Here is an 18,082-nt window from a genome sequence, read left to right on the forward strand (position 1 = left end):
TGATTTTTCTCCTAAAAATAATTCCTAAGATGTCTACCTACACTGCCTCGTTAGCAAACACCATAGGAACTGCCAACAACTGAGTATTTTCAAAGCTTCCTTTTTTTTTTCTCGTTCCTTCGCGAGGAGGTCCGCCACTTGGTTCTGCTCCCTGTAGCTATGCTCAATGACTGGATTCCCCAACTGCTCCATCATTGACCTGCAATCATCGATTATGGGGTTGTGGGTCAAATTACCATTTTTTAATCATTTTTGTTACCTCAGTGGAGTCTATATCAATCACAATTTGAGAGAGCATATGATCAATAACAATTCTTAAGCTCTACCAAAGAGCTTGAAGCTCCGCTGTAATACTAGTTGTGTTAGTTAAACATTTCATGTAGCCCATAACCAGTCCCCTCTATTGTTTTTAAAGACACCCTCCCCCCCATACCTCCTTGCCCAGTTGAAGTACAAGCAGCTCCATCAATGTTAAGTTTTAGTGTCCCAGCCTCTAGTGGTTGCCATTTGAGGTTTAGAGTAACTTTTTCAGGGAGTGAATTATACCTAGTAGCTACATGGCAGTACTCAACTGCCATATCAATTGCTTGTTGGATAGGGATGTTGTTCTTTTTCTTTTCAAACACATTTGTATATTTGGTTTTCTAGATGCTCCAGAAACAAATGGGGAACACCATTTTCCAGTTAATACATGCATTGAAAGGGATATGCTGAAGTCTGTGCCAAGTATCCTCTCATTTTTGCATCGTGAAAGTATTTTGGGGGATGTTCTAACTATTGGTGCTGGTCTTAACCAGGTTAATCCAGAAAGCCTTGGCATTGAGACAATCAAAGAAAATGTGATTGATGTCCTCTACATGACCACCGCAATATGAACAGTTAGGGGCTATATTCAGGCCAATGTGGTGGAGATAACTTCCAGTGAGAAGTCTATTTTGATACATCAGCCATGTGAAGAATTTGATCTTATTAGGAACCTTCAACTTCCATATCTAACCATAAAGATCTTCCTGGGCAAAGTTGTTGTTAAGATTGTTGTCAATAAAGTTATAGACTAACCTAGAGGAGAAAATGATAATGGGGGTGAGGTTCCATATGAGTATATCACTGTCCCTTATATTAAAAGAAATAAAAGTGCGTCGGATAATGGTAGAGATGTCAAGGGGAATGGGGTAGCTGATAGAGTTTAGGTCCCATATTCCATTACTGTGAACAATACTGACTTTTCTGTTTAAGTCTGTCAGTTGCCAAGGCCCTCTTAAGATAGAGCTAAGAGGCTGCAAGTTGGGTAACCAATTATCCTCCAGAAAGTTGACCCTGTACCCTTTTGTGGACAACCCATCTGGAGGCTTTAGTACAAATTCTCCAACCTTCTTGAATGCACTGTCAGATTCTAGTCTTGGGCCTACCTCTCCTGTCAGCACCATTACAGTGCTTACCCATGAGTATGGGTGGACATAAAAGCCGAAAAATCGAATTCCGAACTAAACCGAATTAATTCAGTATTTCGGTATCAGTTTATTCGGTATTTCGGTACTACTTCGGTATACGATTTTTAGTTATTCGGTATATTGGTACGGTCCTCGGTATTGCAATTTTGATATTTCGGTATATCGAAATACCGAAATACCAAATTATTTAAGTACACCTTCCTTCATTACCCAACCCAAGTTATCAATTTCCAGCGCAAAATACCACTAAAACTAAGCCTAACGCCCAGCCTAACATTAGAATTTATTAGAAAAGTAAAGAACTTCTCACATCTATTGTTGTTATGCTCATTTATCACTTTATTAGAGATTTTCTAATGATGTAATTTATTTTTTAAAATTATTAGAAGTAAATGAACTACTCACATTCAATTCCTAAGCTAATGTAGTGATTTCTATTAGAAATTATAATAAGTGAATGTACTGCTCACATTTTGTTGCTGCTATACTTATTATCACGTAATTAGAAAATTTCTAAAGAATTAGAGTTCAGTAGTTTAACACTGTTTAGTTCACAAAGATATGATACAATACCGAACCGTACCGAACCAAATAAGACAATTTTGAACCGTACAAAATTACTTTAGTACGGTATTTGGTATGCACAATTAATACACCGAAGTACCAAACCGTAGTTTTCAAATACTATACCGAATGTCCACCCCTACCCATGAGCACTCTAGCCCATATGGAGCTGGTGTTATTGTACATTCTCTGTGCTAAACTAGTACGGCAAGTTTTATTCTTCATATGAGCTTGCTGCATCCCCTCCCTGCCTCCCCCTCTGTTCTTAGGTTTTGTAATGGTTTCCCAATTAACCTTGTGGATCTTTCTCTTTTCAGTAGTAGTGCCCCAGATAATATTCCTTTTAATTTTATCAATCTGGTTGCTTATTTTAGAGGGCACCTTAATGTACTGCATATCATGACTGGGAATGCTACTCAGGCTTTAGCCAGAGTAGTACGACCATATTTGCTGAACATTCAACCAAACAGGGAACTGATCGAGGCTGCTACCATATTCTAGAATGAGAAGATAGCTGTTTTACGATTTGGCAATATAGAAATGACTCCTCTCCTGGAAGAAATAGGGGGTTTAGCCAAGTTATCATGGGATAGTCCAGGACTATTGGTGCCAGAAAATCACACTCCACGTGATTTTTTGATAATGTTGGATTTTAAGAAGAATGACGAACTGGTTTGTCTAAATAAATCATACACCCCCTTTGAATTTCTCTATGAGCGTTATGGATATAGCAAATCATATCGCCTTCATCATGAGATGGATGCACCGCCAATTTTATGTTTCCATAGTCTATTTCTTAGGTTTGTTGATCTTTCCGATGCAAGGGGGAATAATTCATACTCTCTTATCCATGGTCTCCAGGACCTTAATGAAGGGTATCTAGGGGGAAAAGTACACTATCATCCCAATTATAATAGCTGAGATGTATCGTGCGCTGGATCGGTGCAAGCATGGGTCTGGACACTTTTAGGGTTATAATCTCTTCCTACAAGTTTGGCTGCTGGAACTCTTTCAGAGGGGTGAGTATCGCCTGGAGCTTCTGCGAAGGACACTGAATGACTACATAGCCAATGATCATCCAAAGAAGATAACGTTCATTCCAAACAGTTTTGCAAAGCCTGGAAATGTTGTAGGCTGGGTGCGTTTCTTCAGCAAACTGACAGATGAGCAAGTCCATTGGATGTTTGAATGGTTTTCTAGTAGTGAGTTCATTATCAGATCCAAAGGAACTACTCACTTAGTACTTATCGGGCTGCAGGGCATCTACCCTTATGCTCCTATAAGGGTAATGAGACAAGCTGGAAGGAATCAAGTCATACCTCGGGTTTCCAACATTGTTCAGTATAAAGCATATTTCAAAGAGGATGTCATCCCATTCAAGTTCTAAATACAACACATGCGGAACCAAAAGTTCATCGTGGGGGGAAAGACTATTGAACCAGATAGGTATCACGCCGGTCATATGTATTATTATTTTTCATGGTTGGAGGACGACATAGCCAGGGACGTCAAACCGAGAGTCAATCTGAAAGATAGGTCATAGATGAGGTGGCTGAGGCACAAGTAAAGTATAAGAGGCTACACAAAAGGGTGTTCAAATAGTAAGCTAAACATCTGGAACAACATAAAGTGAACATGGAGGCGATAAGAGAATGGAAGGAGATTGTCAATAAGTCGACAGGGAGGTAAGAATATCTAGAGCAAGGATTGATGGAACTAGAAGGTAAGATGAGAAAGAGGCTTTGTGATTGTCAAGGCATGGGTGATGATAAAGGAGGGAAGCTGGCAAAGGCTTACTTGCTACTGGAAATGCGCGATCTGGGGAATGTGATTGATGGGATCAAGAGAGCCAAGCATGGATAAGGTCCTTTAGGGACCAAGTAGACTAGGAGATAGTGTCCTTTAATGCTTTCTAGATTAGATTAGATTTTGATGTAATAAGACTTAATGGCATTAGTGACTTTATAATTATTGTCGATTTAGTGAAAGATTGATTTGGCTTATTTTCGCACTAATGGAATGAGGCAAACATCGGTATGAATATTTCTCCAAGTCTATGTGTCACTTAGGCCTACCTCAGGCACAATGAGGTCCCCAAAATTAAGACGCGAATTATTGCATGACCTTATGTGATACATGCTTAAATATTGCAAACACTCTTTTACTTCGTCTTACTGACTTGGTTACCTTTTACTTTTTCTTTCTTTTGATTACTTTCATTCCCAAAGGTTGGTTCGCGCATTCTGGCATCATCAGCTTACCACACCAGATCTAGAGGCCCTCCACCCAACGATCTGAAAAATAAAGGCATAGGCAAAGGAAAGATGGATGATCTAAGTGGTAACCGAAAAGACAATACTACCATGGCAGAGAATGTTGAAACCTCGGATGGAAAAAGTACGCCAGGACAAAATGAGTTGGTATTACGTTTGGAGCAGAAAATCTTGGAGATGCAGGATGAGCTTGAGCAGGTCCGAAATATGGCCCGGAATGTTCAGCAAATATGGCAGGAACCTTGTTTTCCAACCATCCAGCTTGGTGTTAAGGTTATCTAAGATGAATTGGAAGTCAATGCTTGTGGGTCTTTTGTGGAATATAGGAAATTCAAGGTATTTGCCAAAAGCCGAGCTAGTCTTAATGCCCAGGATTGAGCTGCAATGATTGGCCCAATCTTCTCTACAGTTGGCACTAAAAAGAACCATGGACTTTAAGAAGTTGACCCTCTGGCCAGAGGCATTATTGAAATATCCTAGTGTCCTTAAGATATTATGGCAGTTTTTATTGTTGGACCTAGCAAATAAGCTGAGATTATAAGCAAAAATCAAGTGAAAGATCTTGGGACCACTCTTGCTGATGCTGATAGGAAACCAAGAGTTGTTCCTAACAACCTCATCTATGTTTCTAGAGAGCCTTTCCATGCAAATTATAAAGAGGTTGGGGATACACCCATATTTTTGTACGTGAAAGTACGTCGTAAGTCAATTGATGTAAGCTTGAAAATGAGATCCTCTTTGAAAATATATAAAGTGATTTAATGATGTTACGTCCCATTTTCGCAAGCCTTTAAGAGTTATCATTTGGAAAAAAATGTTTCTATGGGGACATGTTGTTACACCCCGTACTTCAGACGTCACCGTCATTATAGGATTATCTAATGTAAGCTCAAAAAGGATGAAATCCTTCTACAAGGATAAGAAAGGTTTACCGAAGTCTTAAGTAAGTTAAGATGAATATGAGACTTGTTAATCATGATTTAAATGAGTTTAAAGTCAGGATATGACTATATAGGATGTTTGAACATGAAATATAAAGTTTGGAAAAAATCGGATTTAAGTTGCGAAAAAACCGACTAAGGATTTGCCTAATGAAACTTTTTGAGCAATATGTTTCATAAGATTTATGATGTCTTTTTGGGACATATTATATACTAAATCGAAGGTATTTGAGTCTAGTTTCTAACACATTTAACCGTTTGTCGATACAATATCGGAGTAGAGAGATATTCGCGTTTTCACGAGACTGCGCAAGCAGCACCTATGAGACCCACAAAGTCGGGGAAAAATTCCAGCTTGTATTTAAGTCAATTCTCCGTCGTTTTAACTTATTTTTCTGGTCCAAAATAGTTTATAAATCATCCTAAATTCTCTCCAATGGTTTCTCCATGATTCTAGGGTGAGAACCTAAGATGAAAATATGAATCCAACGCTAGAAATCCCGTGGTACTTGCTAGATCGTAGTTCTTCGTCTTGTGACTGTTTTGGAGGGTTATTCAAAGGTATGTAACCTCAGATTTTATATTTTTCTTGTTGATTAAGGTAATAATCAGCCCCTCCTTCATATATATTAGATTTTCAAGTCGAACTACTAGTGTTTACACACCAACTTGAACACCAAAATTTGATTCAAGAAGAGAATATAACACCTATAGTGTTGTGGTATTATTGAGGATAGTTGTGGATTGTGCTTGGATGAAATTTCATGTTGTTTCTACTGTTTAAGGTGAGTATAAAATCCTACTACATGTACTTGAAGTTGTTTTTGTGTTGGTTGCATTATTTGAGCAAAATACTACAAGAGGACTCTTGAAATAGTTTGAGATGCTATGGGTTTTAATGGACTGTTTTGGAAAGGTTATTTCCATGAACTATAAATGGCTGGAAAATGGGAAAAATAACTTGATTATGATATTGTTTATGTTCTTATGCATGTCTATATGTTTATCAAGTGAATTGGTGAAAGAAACATACGAAACTTGAGATTGGAAGTGAAGATTAGCTTAAGTCACTTCTATGGTATTGTATTGCCATTGAGGGTTGTTGTAAGCTAAATATAACTTAGATTTCGACTTGAAGATAATGTATGAGGTATGTATATTGTGTTATTACATGTGCTTGAGGTTATCTTGACATTGATTAAGTTAAATGGATGGACTAGACATGAACTAGTGAATAAAGTTGCTAATTGAGGATAATTGGAGTTGTGTATTATTTTTTTTGTTATAAATATACGGTATAAGGCTGGAATCATTGATGAACGACTTCATTATCATGTTAATAATACTAGTAAGTTAAAGTAAGAAGTATATAAGGGGTGATATGGGGTATACAGATTCTAATTGGGCTTGTAGGTAGTCGTGAAATAGTTGTGAGTTGTTGTTTTTATATTGTGTCTTGTTATTGCTAATTATGTATTGCTGAATTTCTCTGGTCATTGTTGTTTGTATATGGTATTGGAGGAGGCTCTTGTTACAGGGGAGATGCTGCCCAAATTTACATAAACGAGCTATTAGTTTAAGTTGCGGACTTAGCCTTTACTCAACACTGATTTTGAATCTTCTTATGCTAGTAGATTGAGTTGAGTTGTTTGAAGAATTGCTTGGAAGGTATTAAGGATTCAATGGAGTTAAGGTATGTTAAGGCTATCCATTTTTTCCTTTTGGCATGATCTATATGATACAAATGAAACGTGCAAACGCGAAACTTTCATAAATGACTCTATTCATAGAAGTACTAGGGGCGCCTATGTTCTTGATTTCCCATGTGTCCTATTATTATATCTTCTGTTCATGGGTATCAGAAAAATACGTAAGTTGCTAAAGTTAATCCGAAAGCATATTGATCTTATGACATTCCGAGAAATCTTACTGACTTACTTCATTATGCATTGCATTCATTTATACATGTACATTGACCCATGACTAGATGGCATTATATACGCGTATATTATATGTATATGGGATATGGTAAAAGGTTATTGTAACGACACAACTGGTCTTTTTGAGAGTTGTAGCCCCGTTCCTCCATTTACTGCTCATTTTGTACTTTATAGCTGTATTGTAACTTTTCGGGGTAGTCAGTTCGGGTCCGGAGAGATTTCGGAATGAATTGAGACAATTAGTCTCAAGGTTGAAAGCTTAAGTTGAAAAGGTTGACCGGATATTGACTTATGTGAAAACGACCCCGGAATAAAATTTTGATGATTCCAATAGATCCGTATGATTATTTTGGACTTAGGAGCGTATCCGAAAAATTATTTGGAGGTCCGTAGTTAAATTAGGCTTGAAATAGCTAAAATAGAAATTTGAGTTTGAAAGTTTGATCGGGGAGTTGACTTTTTGATATCGAGGTCAGAATCTTATTCCGAAAATTTTAATAGGTCTGTTATGTCATTTATGACTTGTGTGCAAAATTTGAGGTCAATCGGACTTGATTTGATAGGTTTCGGCATCGAATGTAGAAGTTGGACTTTCTTAGTTTCATTAGGCTTGAATTAGGGTATGATTCGTGGTTTTAGCGTTGTTTGATGTCATTTGAGGTTTAGACTAAGTTCGTATGATATTTTAGGACTTGTTGGTGTATTTGGTTGAGGTGCTGTGGGCCTCGGGTGAGTTTTAGATGGTTTACAGATTGAATTTTGAATTTTGAACTCTGCTGGAATTTTTCTGGTGCACAGGTCTAGTTTCCTTCTACGCAATCGCGTGAGAGGGTTCACGATCGCGTAGGATTAGCTGGGCAGAGGAGAATTGTTTTAAATGCGATCGCGAGAATGGGGCTGCGATCACGTAGCTTTGGACGCCAGTGCATCGCGAACGCGTGAGGTGTGTCGAGTTCGTGAAGAGGAAAGGAGGAAGAAGTTGGGCCACACGTTTTATTCTTCGCCATCGCGTGAAGGCATTCATGATCGCGTAGGCTTGCGGAGACTGTGCTTTGCGATCACGTGGAATATTCCGCGATCGCGTAGGGTTATTTTTGGGCAGTGAAAATTTGTGCTTCGCGATCGCGTGAGTTGGTCCGCGATCACGTAGAAGAAATTGTTGGACAGAAAGTTTAAGTTCTGAAAATGGGACTTCGTCCCATTTTTCAGTTTTAGCAATCTGGAGCTCGGGGAGAGGCGATTTTCGGGAGATTTTCACTGAAAATAACTGGATAAGTGTTCTTATCTCAATTTTGGTTAAAGTATCCGAATCTATGGTAGTTTTTAACATTTAATTGGTGGATTAAGTTGGAAATATTGTGAAAATCCCTAAGTTTAGATTGAAGATTTGAGGGTCGAGTTGATGTCGGAATTTAGTAATTTTGGTATGGCTGGACTCGTGGTTGAATGGGCGTTCACATTTTATAAATTTTGTCGGGTTCTGAGACGTGGGCCCCACATGCGATTTTTGTTGGAAAATTTATATTTTCATATGGAATAAATTCCAATAATTTGTATTGATTAAATCGAATTAAATTGTGACATACTACTTACTTGATTCATTCCCATTGTCATTTTATTTTTATTATTATTATATTGTTAAACTTTTCACCCTGTCTTTTATTATTTCCAGTAGGGCCTGACCTGACCTCGTCACTACTCTACTGAGGTTAGGCTTGACACTTACTGGGTACCGCTGTGGTGTACTCATACTACGCTTCTGCACATCCTTTTGTGAAAATCCAGATACTTTCTATCAGATCAGGCATCGGTGAACTAGCCGTACATAGAGACTTTAAGGTATATCGGCCAACGTCTGCAGACCTCGGAGTCCCCTTCTATCCTTATTATGTTATTTTCCTTATTCTCTTTAGACTCTGATGTATAGAGACACTTAGAATAAATTCTTAGAAGCTTGTGACTTATTTCTACCGGGCTTTGGGAGTTATAATTTATTTAAGTTGCAGTACTTATTTATTTCAGCTGTTAAGGATTTGATTTCAAATTTATATTCAGTTATTCCGCAAATTGTTAGGCTTACCTAGTCTTAGAGACTAGGTGCCATCATGACATCCTACGGAGAGAATTTTGGATCGTGACAAGTTGGTATCAGAGCTCTAGTTCATAGGTGTCATGAGTCACAAGTAGGTTTAGTAGAGTCTCGCGGATCGGTGTGGAGACGTTTGTACTTATCTTCGGGAGGCTATGGAACTGTTAGGAAAATGTTCATTTCTTTGAGTCCTTATCGTGCACATTGTTGACTTCGAAATTCTAAACCTTTGTCTTTTTATTCTCTCACAGATGGTGAGGACACGCACAACTGAATCCGATGATCAGACACTCACACCCCCTGTTAGAGCCGCAAGAGGCTGGGGCCGGGGCAGAGGCCAAACCAGAGGCCGAGTAAGACCACGTGGTGCAGCCAGAGCACCTGCACGACCTGCTGCAGAGCCACCAGTAGCTCCAGTTAGAGAGCAGGCACTTAAGACGCCTGTTACTACTCCTGCACTTCAGGAGACTCTTGCCCAGTTTTGTGAGCATGTTTGACACTCTAGCTCAGGCAGGGTTGATTCCACTTGCTCCTGCCACATCTCAGGCCGGGGGAGGAGCACAGACTCCTGCCGCCCGTACCCCAGAGCCACGGGCCTAGGTTGGCCATGCCCCAGAGGTTATACCAGTGCGGCCAGTTGTCTAAGTTCGGCCCGAGATTAGAGCAGTAGTTTCGGAGGGGGAGCAGCTCAGGCTCGAGAGGTACAAAAAGTACCACCCTCCCATATTCAGCTGTTTAGCTTCAGAGGATGCTTAGGGTTTTCTTGAGGAATGTCACCGTATCATCCGTACTATGGGTATTGTAGATTCCAGTAGGGTTTCTTTCACGACATTCCAGCTTAGAGGAGCGGCCTACCAGTGGTGGCGGGCATATAAATTAGATAATCCGGCTGAGGCAACTTCACTCACTTGGACTCAGTTTTCAGATATGTTCTTGAGGAAGTATGTTCCTCAGAGTCTCAGAGATGCATGGCGCACAGATTTTGAGCAGTTGTGCCAGGGTTTTATGACCGTGTCAGAGTACGCGACCCGATTCAGTGATTTGGCTAGGCATGCACCAGCTTTGGTTGCTACTGTTCGAGAGCGGGTTCGTCGATTTATTGAGGGGCTCCACCCTAGTATCAGATTCAGTGTGGACCAAGAGCTGGAGATGGACATCACATACCAGCAGCTGGTATCAATTGCTAGGAGATTGGAGGGTATGCGGATCCGAGAGAGAGAGGAGAGGGAATCTAAGAGACCCTGAGATTCTGGCATATACAACAGTCCTCGTGCCCCAACTGCAGCCCGTCATGGTAGAGACTATGTGATTCGTCCTATTCATTTAGCACTTCTAGCTTCCAGCGGTATTCAGGCTACTCTTAGACCTCAGGTTCCATACTATGCACCCCTAGTGTCTACTGTACCTCCTGTACGGAGTGCTTTCAGCGATCAGTCCAGTCGATCAGGCCCGAGTCAGTCCCAGCAGCCACGTCCTCCGTGGGCTTATTTTGAGTGTGGTGACACTCGTCATATAATGAGGGATTACCCCAGATTCATGAGGGGTGCACCTCCATAGAATTCGCAGGCCCCACCTATTCCACAGGGCCCTCAGGCTTCTCAAGCCATGATTACTGCACCAATTTCCACTCCATTTGCACATCCAACTAGAGGTGGAGGTGGAATAGGTAGAGGTCGCCCTAGAGGGGGAGGCCAGGCCGGATATTATTCCCTTCCTACTAGGACAGAGGTAATTGCATCCGATTCTGTTATCACGGGTATTGTTCCGGTTTGTCATAGAGATGCGTCAGTATTATTTGATCCAGGATCCACTTATTCTTATTTGTCACCTTCTTTTGCCCCATATTTGGGAGTATCCCGTGATTCTTTGAGTTCTTCTGTTTATGTATCTACACTCATGGGTGATTCTATTATTATTGACCACGTGTATCGGTCGTGTTTGATTGTTATCAGTGGTTTTGAGACCAGGGCTAATTTATTATTGCTCAGTATGGTAGATTTCGATATTATTTTGGGCATGGACTGGTTGTCGGCCTATCACACTATCCTTGATTGTTATGCCAAGATGGTAACATTGGCCATGCCAGGTTTACTGCGGCTAAAGTGGAGAGGTACCTTGGATTATGTTCCTAGTAGGGTTGTTTCATTTCTTAAGGCTTAACGAATGGTTGAGAAAGGGTGTGATGCGTATCTGGCATATGTGAGAGATGTTAGTGTTGATACTCCTACCGTGGAGTCAGTTCCGGTATTAAGGGATTTTCCTGATGTATTTCCCGCAGATCTTCCGGGTATACCACCCGACATGGATATTGAGTTTGGCATTGATTTGTTACCGGGCACTCAACCCATTTCTATTTCACCATATCGTGTGGCCCTAGCAAAATTAAAGGAATTAAAAGAGCAGTTACAGGAGCTGCTTGATAAAGGATTCATTCGGCCTAGTGTATCGCCTTGGGGTGCTCCTGTTTTATTTGTGAAGAAGAAGGATAGTTCTATGCGGATGTGTATTGATCACCGCCAGTTGAACAAGGTTACAGTGAAGAACAGGTACCCATTGCCACGTATTGATGGCCTATTTGATCAGCTTCAAGGTGCCAGAGTGTTCTTTAAGACCGACTTGTGTTCAGGCTATCATCAGTTGAAGATTCGGGAGCCAGATATCCCGAAAACTGCTTTCAGGACTCAGTTTGGTCATTAGGAGTTCCTTGTGATGTATTTTAGGTTGACCAATGCCCCAACAACATTTAGAAATTTGATGAAAAGTGTATTTCAGCCCTATCTTGACTCATTCGTCATTGTATTTATTGACGACATTCTTGTATACTCCTGGAGTCGGGAGGATCATGAACAACACCTGAGGGTTGTGAGCGACCAGGTGGATTAATTCAGAAGTAAGAGATTCCAGAATGGAAATGGGAGCGGATCACTATGGATACGGACTCATAGGAAGTTCGATGCAGTTTGGGTGATTGTAGATAGATTGACCAATTCAGCTCATTTCATTCATGTGGTTAGTACTTACTCTTCGGAGCAGTTGGCTCAGGTTTATATTCGCAAGATTGTTAGGCTTCATGGCATACCGATATCTATCATTTCAAATCGGGGCACACAATTTACATCACAGTTTTGGAGAGCAGTGCAGCGAGAGTTAGGCACACAAGTTCAGTTGAGTACAACATTTCACCCTCAGACGAACAGACAGTCCGAGTGAACTATTTAAATATTGGAAGATATGTTACGCTCTTGTGTTATAGATTTCGGGGGTTCTTGAGATCAGTTTTTGCCGCTAGCAGAGTTTGCCTATAACAATATTTACCAATCAAGCATTCAAATGGCTCCGTATGAGGCATTATATGGGAGGCAGTGCCGCTCTCCAGTGGGTTGGTTCGAGCCGGGTGAGGCTAGGCTATTGGATATAGACCTGGTTCTGGATGCTTTGGAAAAGGTTAAATTGATATAGGATCTACTTCGTACATCCCAATCTAGACAGAAGAGTTATGCGGATTAGAGGGTTTGTGATGTTGCATTCATGGTTGGTGAGCGGGTCTTGCTCCGGGTTTCGCCCATGAAGGGTGTTATGAGATTCAGGAAGAAGGGCAAGTTGAGCCCAAGATATATTGGGCCTTTTGAGATTCTTGAAGGAATTGGAGAGGTGGCTTACAGACTTGCACTACCACCTAGTCTCACTGTAGTTAATCCAGTGTTCCATGTTTATATGCTCCAGAAGTATCACGACGATGCATCTCATTCGTTAGACTTCAGCTCAGTCTAGTTGGACAAGGATCTATCTTATGTTGAGGAACCAGTGGCCATTTTGGACAGACATGTTAGAAAGTTGAGATCGAAGAGCATTGCTTAAGTAAAAGTACAGTTGAGGGGTCATCCGGTCGAGGAGGCGACTTGAGAGACTAGGCATGATATGCGTAACTGTTATCCCCATGGTTGAGAAGGGGTGTGATGCGTATCTGGCCTATATGAGAGATGTTAGTGTTGATACTCCTATCGTGGAGTCAGTTACGGTAGTAAGGAATTTTCCTGATGTATTTCCCGCAGATCTTTCGGGTATGCCACCCGACAGGGATATTGACTTTGGCATTGATTTGTTACCGGGCACTCAGCCCATTTCTATTCCACCATATCGTATGGTCCCAGAAAAATTAAAGGAATTAAAAGAGCAGTTATGCTTGATAAAGGCTTCATTCAGCCCAGTGTATCGCCTTGGGGTGCTCCTGTTTTATTTGTGAAGTAGAAGGATGGTTCTATACGGATGTGTATTGATTATCGCCAGTTGAACAAGGTTACAATGAAGAACAAATACCCATTGCCACGTATTGATGACCTATTTGATCAGCTTCAGGGTGCCAGAGTGTTCTCTAAGATCGACTTGCGTTCAGGCTATCATCAATTGAAGATTCGGGAGCCAGATATCCCGAAAACTCCTTTCAGGACTTGGTATGGTCATTACGAGTTCCTTGTGTTGTCTTTTGGGTTGACCAACGCCCCAACATCATTTATGCATTTGATGAACAGTGTATTTCATCCCTATCTTGACTCCTTCGTCATTGTGTTTATTGACGACATTCTTGTGTACTCCCAGAGTCGGGAGGATCATGAACAACACCTGAGGACTGTGCTTCAGACCTTAAGAGAAAAGAAGTAATATGCAAAATTTTCAAAGTGTGAATTTTGGCTTGATTCAATAGGATTTTTTGGTCATGTGGTAACAAACAAGTGGATCCAGGGAGATCTGAAGAAATTGAAGCAGTGCAGAGTTGGCCCAGACCGTCATCAGCTACTGAGATCCGAAGTTTCCTTGGTTTGGTAGGGTATTATCGCCGATTTGTAGAAGGTTTCTCTTCTATTGTTGCACCTATGACCAAATTGACCCATAAAGGTGCTCCGTTCAGGTGGACCGAGGAATGTGAGGAGAGCTTTCAAAAGCTCAAAACAACTTTGACTACAGCCCCAGTATTGGTATTGCCCACAGGTTCAGGGTCTTATACTGTATATTATGATGCGTCACGTATTGGTCTCGACGCGGTGTTGATACAGGATAGTAGGGTGATTGCCTACGCGTCTAGACAGTTAAAGGTACATGAGAAGAATTATCTGGTCCACGACCTTGAATTAGCAGCTATTGTTCATGGCTTGAAGATTTGGTGCCATTATTTGTATGGTATCAATTATGAGGTTTATACCGATCATCGAAGTTTACAACATTTGTTTAAACAGAAGGATCTTAATTTGTGGCAGCGAAGGTGGGTGGAGTTACTTAAGTATTATGATATCGCCATTCTCTATCATCCCGAAAAGACCAATGTGGTGGCCGATGCCTTGAGTCATAAGGCGGAGAGTTTGTGCAGCTTAGTATATTTACTGGTAGCGGAGAGGCCATTAGCCTCGGATGTTCAGGCCTTGGCTAACTAGTTTGTTAGATTGGATGTTTCCGAGCCGAGCCGAGTTTTGGCTTGTGCGGTTTCTCAATCTTCTCTTTATGATCGTATCAGAGAGCGTCTGTATGATGACCCCCATCTGCTTGTCCTTAAGGACACAGTTCAACACGGTGATGCTAAGGAAGTCACTATTGGAGATGACAGTGTATTATGGATGTAGGGCAGGCTATATGTGCCCAATGTAGATGGTTTGCGTGATTTGATTCTCCAGGAGGCTCACAGTTCGCGGTATTCCATTCATCCGGGTGCTGCAAAGATGTATCAGGACTTGAGACAATACTATTGGTGGGGGCGGATGAAGAAAGACATAATGGAATATGTAGCTTGATGCCTAAATTGTCAACAGGTGAAGTATGAGCATCAATGACCAGGTGGATTGCTTCAGAAGTTAGAGATTCAGGAATGGAAATGGGAGCGGATCACTATGGATTTTGTTGTTGGACTCCCACGGACTCAGAGGAAGTTCGATGCAGTTTGGATGATTATATATAGATTGACCAAGTCAGCTTATTTTATTCATGTGGTTACTACTTACTCTTCGGAGCAGTTGGCTCAGGTTTATATTCGTGAGATTGTTAGGCTTCATGGCGTACCGATATCTATAATTTTAGATCGGGGAACACAATTTACATCACAGTTTTGGAGAGCAGTGCAGCGAGAGTTAGGCACACAAGTTCAGTTGAGTACAACATTTCACCCTTAGAAGAGTGGACAGTCCGAGTGCACTATTCAAATATTGGAAGATATGTTACGCGCTTGTGTTATAGATTTCGGGGGTTCTTGGGATCAGTTTCTGCCGCTAGCAGGGTTAGCCTATAACAACAACTACCAATCGAGCATTCAGATGGCTCCGTATGAGGCATTATATGGGAGGCGATACCGGTCTCCAGTGGGTTGGTTCGAGCCGCGTGAGGCTAGGCTATTGGATACAGGCCTGGTTCAGGATGCTTTGGAAAAGGTTAAATTGATTCTGGATCGACTTCATACAACCCAATCTAGACAAAAGAGTTATGCGGATCGGAGGGTTTGTGATGTTGCATTCATGGTTGGTGAGCGGGTCTTACTCCGGGTTTCGCCCATGAAGGGTGTTATGAGATTCAGGAAGAAGGGTAAGTTGAGCCCAAGATATATTGGGCCTTTTGAGATTCTTGAAGGAATTGGAGAAGTGGCTTACAACTTGCACTACCACCTAGTCTCACAGCAGTTAATCTAGTGTTCCATGTTGCTATGCTCCAGAAGTATCAAGACGATGCATCTCATTCGTTAGACTTCAGCTCAGTCCAGTTGGACAAGGATCTATCTTATATTGAGGAACCAGTGGCCATTTTGGATAGACGAGTTAGAAAGTTGAGATCGAAGAGCATTGCTTCAGTAAAAGTATAGTTGGGGGGTCATCCGGTCGAGGAGGCGACTTGGGAGACCGAGCATGATATGCACAACTGTTATCCCCATCTTTTCACCACTCCAGGTATAATTCTACACTCGTTCGAGGGCGAACATTTGCTTAAGAGTAGGAGGATGTAACGACCCGCCCGGTCATTTTGAGATTTGTAGCCCCGTTCCCCCATTTACTGCTCATTTTATACTTTATAGCTGTATTGTGAATTACCGGGGTAGTTAGTTCGGGTCCGGAGAGATTTTAGAATGAATTGAGACATTTAGTGTCAAGGTTGAAAGCTTAAGTTGCAAAGGTTGATCGGATGTTGACTTATGTGAAAAAGACCCCGAAATAGAATTTTGATGATTTCAATAACTCCGTATGGTAATTTGGACTTAGAAGCGTGTCCGAAATATTATTTGGAGATCCGTAGTTAAATTAGGCTTGAAATGGCTAAAATAGAAATTTGAGTTTGGAAGTTTGACCGGGGAGTTGACTTTTTGATATCGGGGTCGGAATTGGATTCCGAAAATTTTAGTAGGTCGGTTATGTCATTTATGACTTGTGTGCGAATTTGAGGTCAATCGGACTTGATTTGATAGGTTTCAGCATCGAATGTAAAAGTTGGAATTTCTTAGTTTCATTAGGCTTGAATTGGGGTATGATTCGTGGTTTTAGTGTTGTTTGATGTCATTTGAGGTTTTGACTAAGTTCATATGATATTTTAGGATTTGTTGGTGTATTTGGTTAAGGTCCCGGGGGCCTCGGGTGAGTTTCGGATGGTTAACGAATTGAATTTTGGACTTTGAACTCTGCTGGAATATTTTTGGTGCACAGGCCTGGTTTCCTTCTACGCGATCGAGTGCGAGGGTTCGCGATCGCGTAGGCTTAGCTGGCCAAAGGAAAATTTTGTTCTACGCGATCGCAAGAATGGGGCTGTGATCGCGTAGCTTTGGACGCCAGCGCATCGCGAACGCATGAGGCGTGTCGCGTTCACGAAGAGGAAAGAAGGAAGAAGCTGGGCCACGCGTTTCGTTCTTCGCGATCGCGTAGGGTTATTCTTGGGAAGTGAAAATTTGTGCTTTACGATCGCGTGTGTTGGTCCGCGATCGCGTAGAAGAAATGACTGGACAAAAAGTTTAAGTTCTGAAAATGGGACTTCGTCCCATTTTCCATTTTTAGCGATTTGGAGCTCGGAGAAAGGCGATTTTTGAGAGATTTTCAAGGAAAATAACGGGATAAGTGTTCTTAACTCAATTTTGGTTAAAGTACCCGAATCTATGGTAGTTTTTAACATTTAATTGGTGGATTAAGTTGAAAAAATTATGAAAATCCCTAAGTTTAGATTGAAGATTTGAGGGTCGAGTTGATGTCAGAATTTAGTAATTTTGGTATGGTTAGACTCGTGGTTGAATGGGCGTTCATATTTTGTAACTTTTGTCGGGTTCTGAGACGTGGCGATTTTTGAGTTAAATTTCGGATTTTTGTTGGAAAATTTATATTTTCATATGGAATAAATTCCAATAATTTGTATTGATTAAATCAAATTAATTATGACTAGATACGAGGCTTTCAGAGGCCAATTCATGAGGCAAAGGCATAGCAGAGTAAAGAATTACACAAGTCGAGGTAAGTGACTTGTCTAACCTTGTGTGGGAGAAATTCCTCTTAGGATTGGTATTGATATGATTATTTTGATGTGTTGAAAGTTGTGTACGCGAGGTGACGAGTGCGTACACGGGCTGAATGTGGAAAACTCTGGTTTTAAATTGTGTAGATTTCTGTTACACATTAATTAAATTATCCTATCCAGTTATATTCATCATCATTGATCCATTTTTATATTTTAAATTTGCCTGACATTTTTCCTGCTAATTGCTTTACCTGTTTAGTTGAAACTTTGTTTCCTTTATTCGGTGCTCATTATTTGAAAGTTGAATTTCTTAATTGAATTATTATTAATATGAAGTATTTGACATTAAAAATTTGGTATT

The sequence above is a fragment of the Nicotiana tomentosiformis genome, chromosome 1 (assembly GCF_000390325.3).
Source record: "Nicotiana tomentosiformis chromosome 1, ASM39032v3, whole genome shotgun sequence".
Classification (NCBI taxonomy): domain Eukaryota; kingdom Viridiplantae; phylum Streptophyta; class Magnoliopsida; order Solanales; family Solanaceae; genus Nicotiana; species Nicotiana tomentosiformis.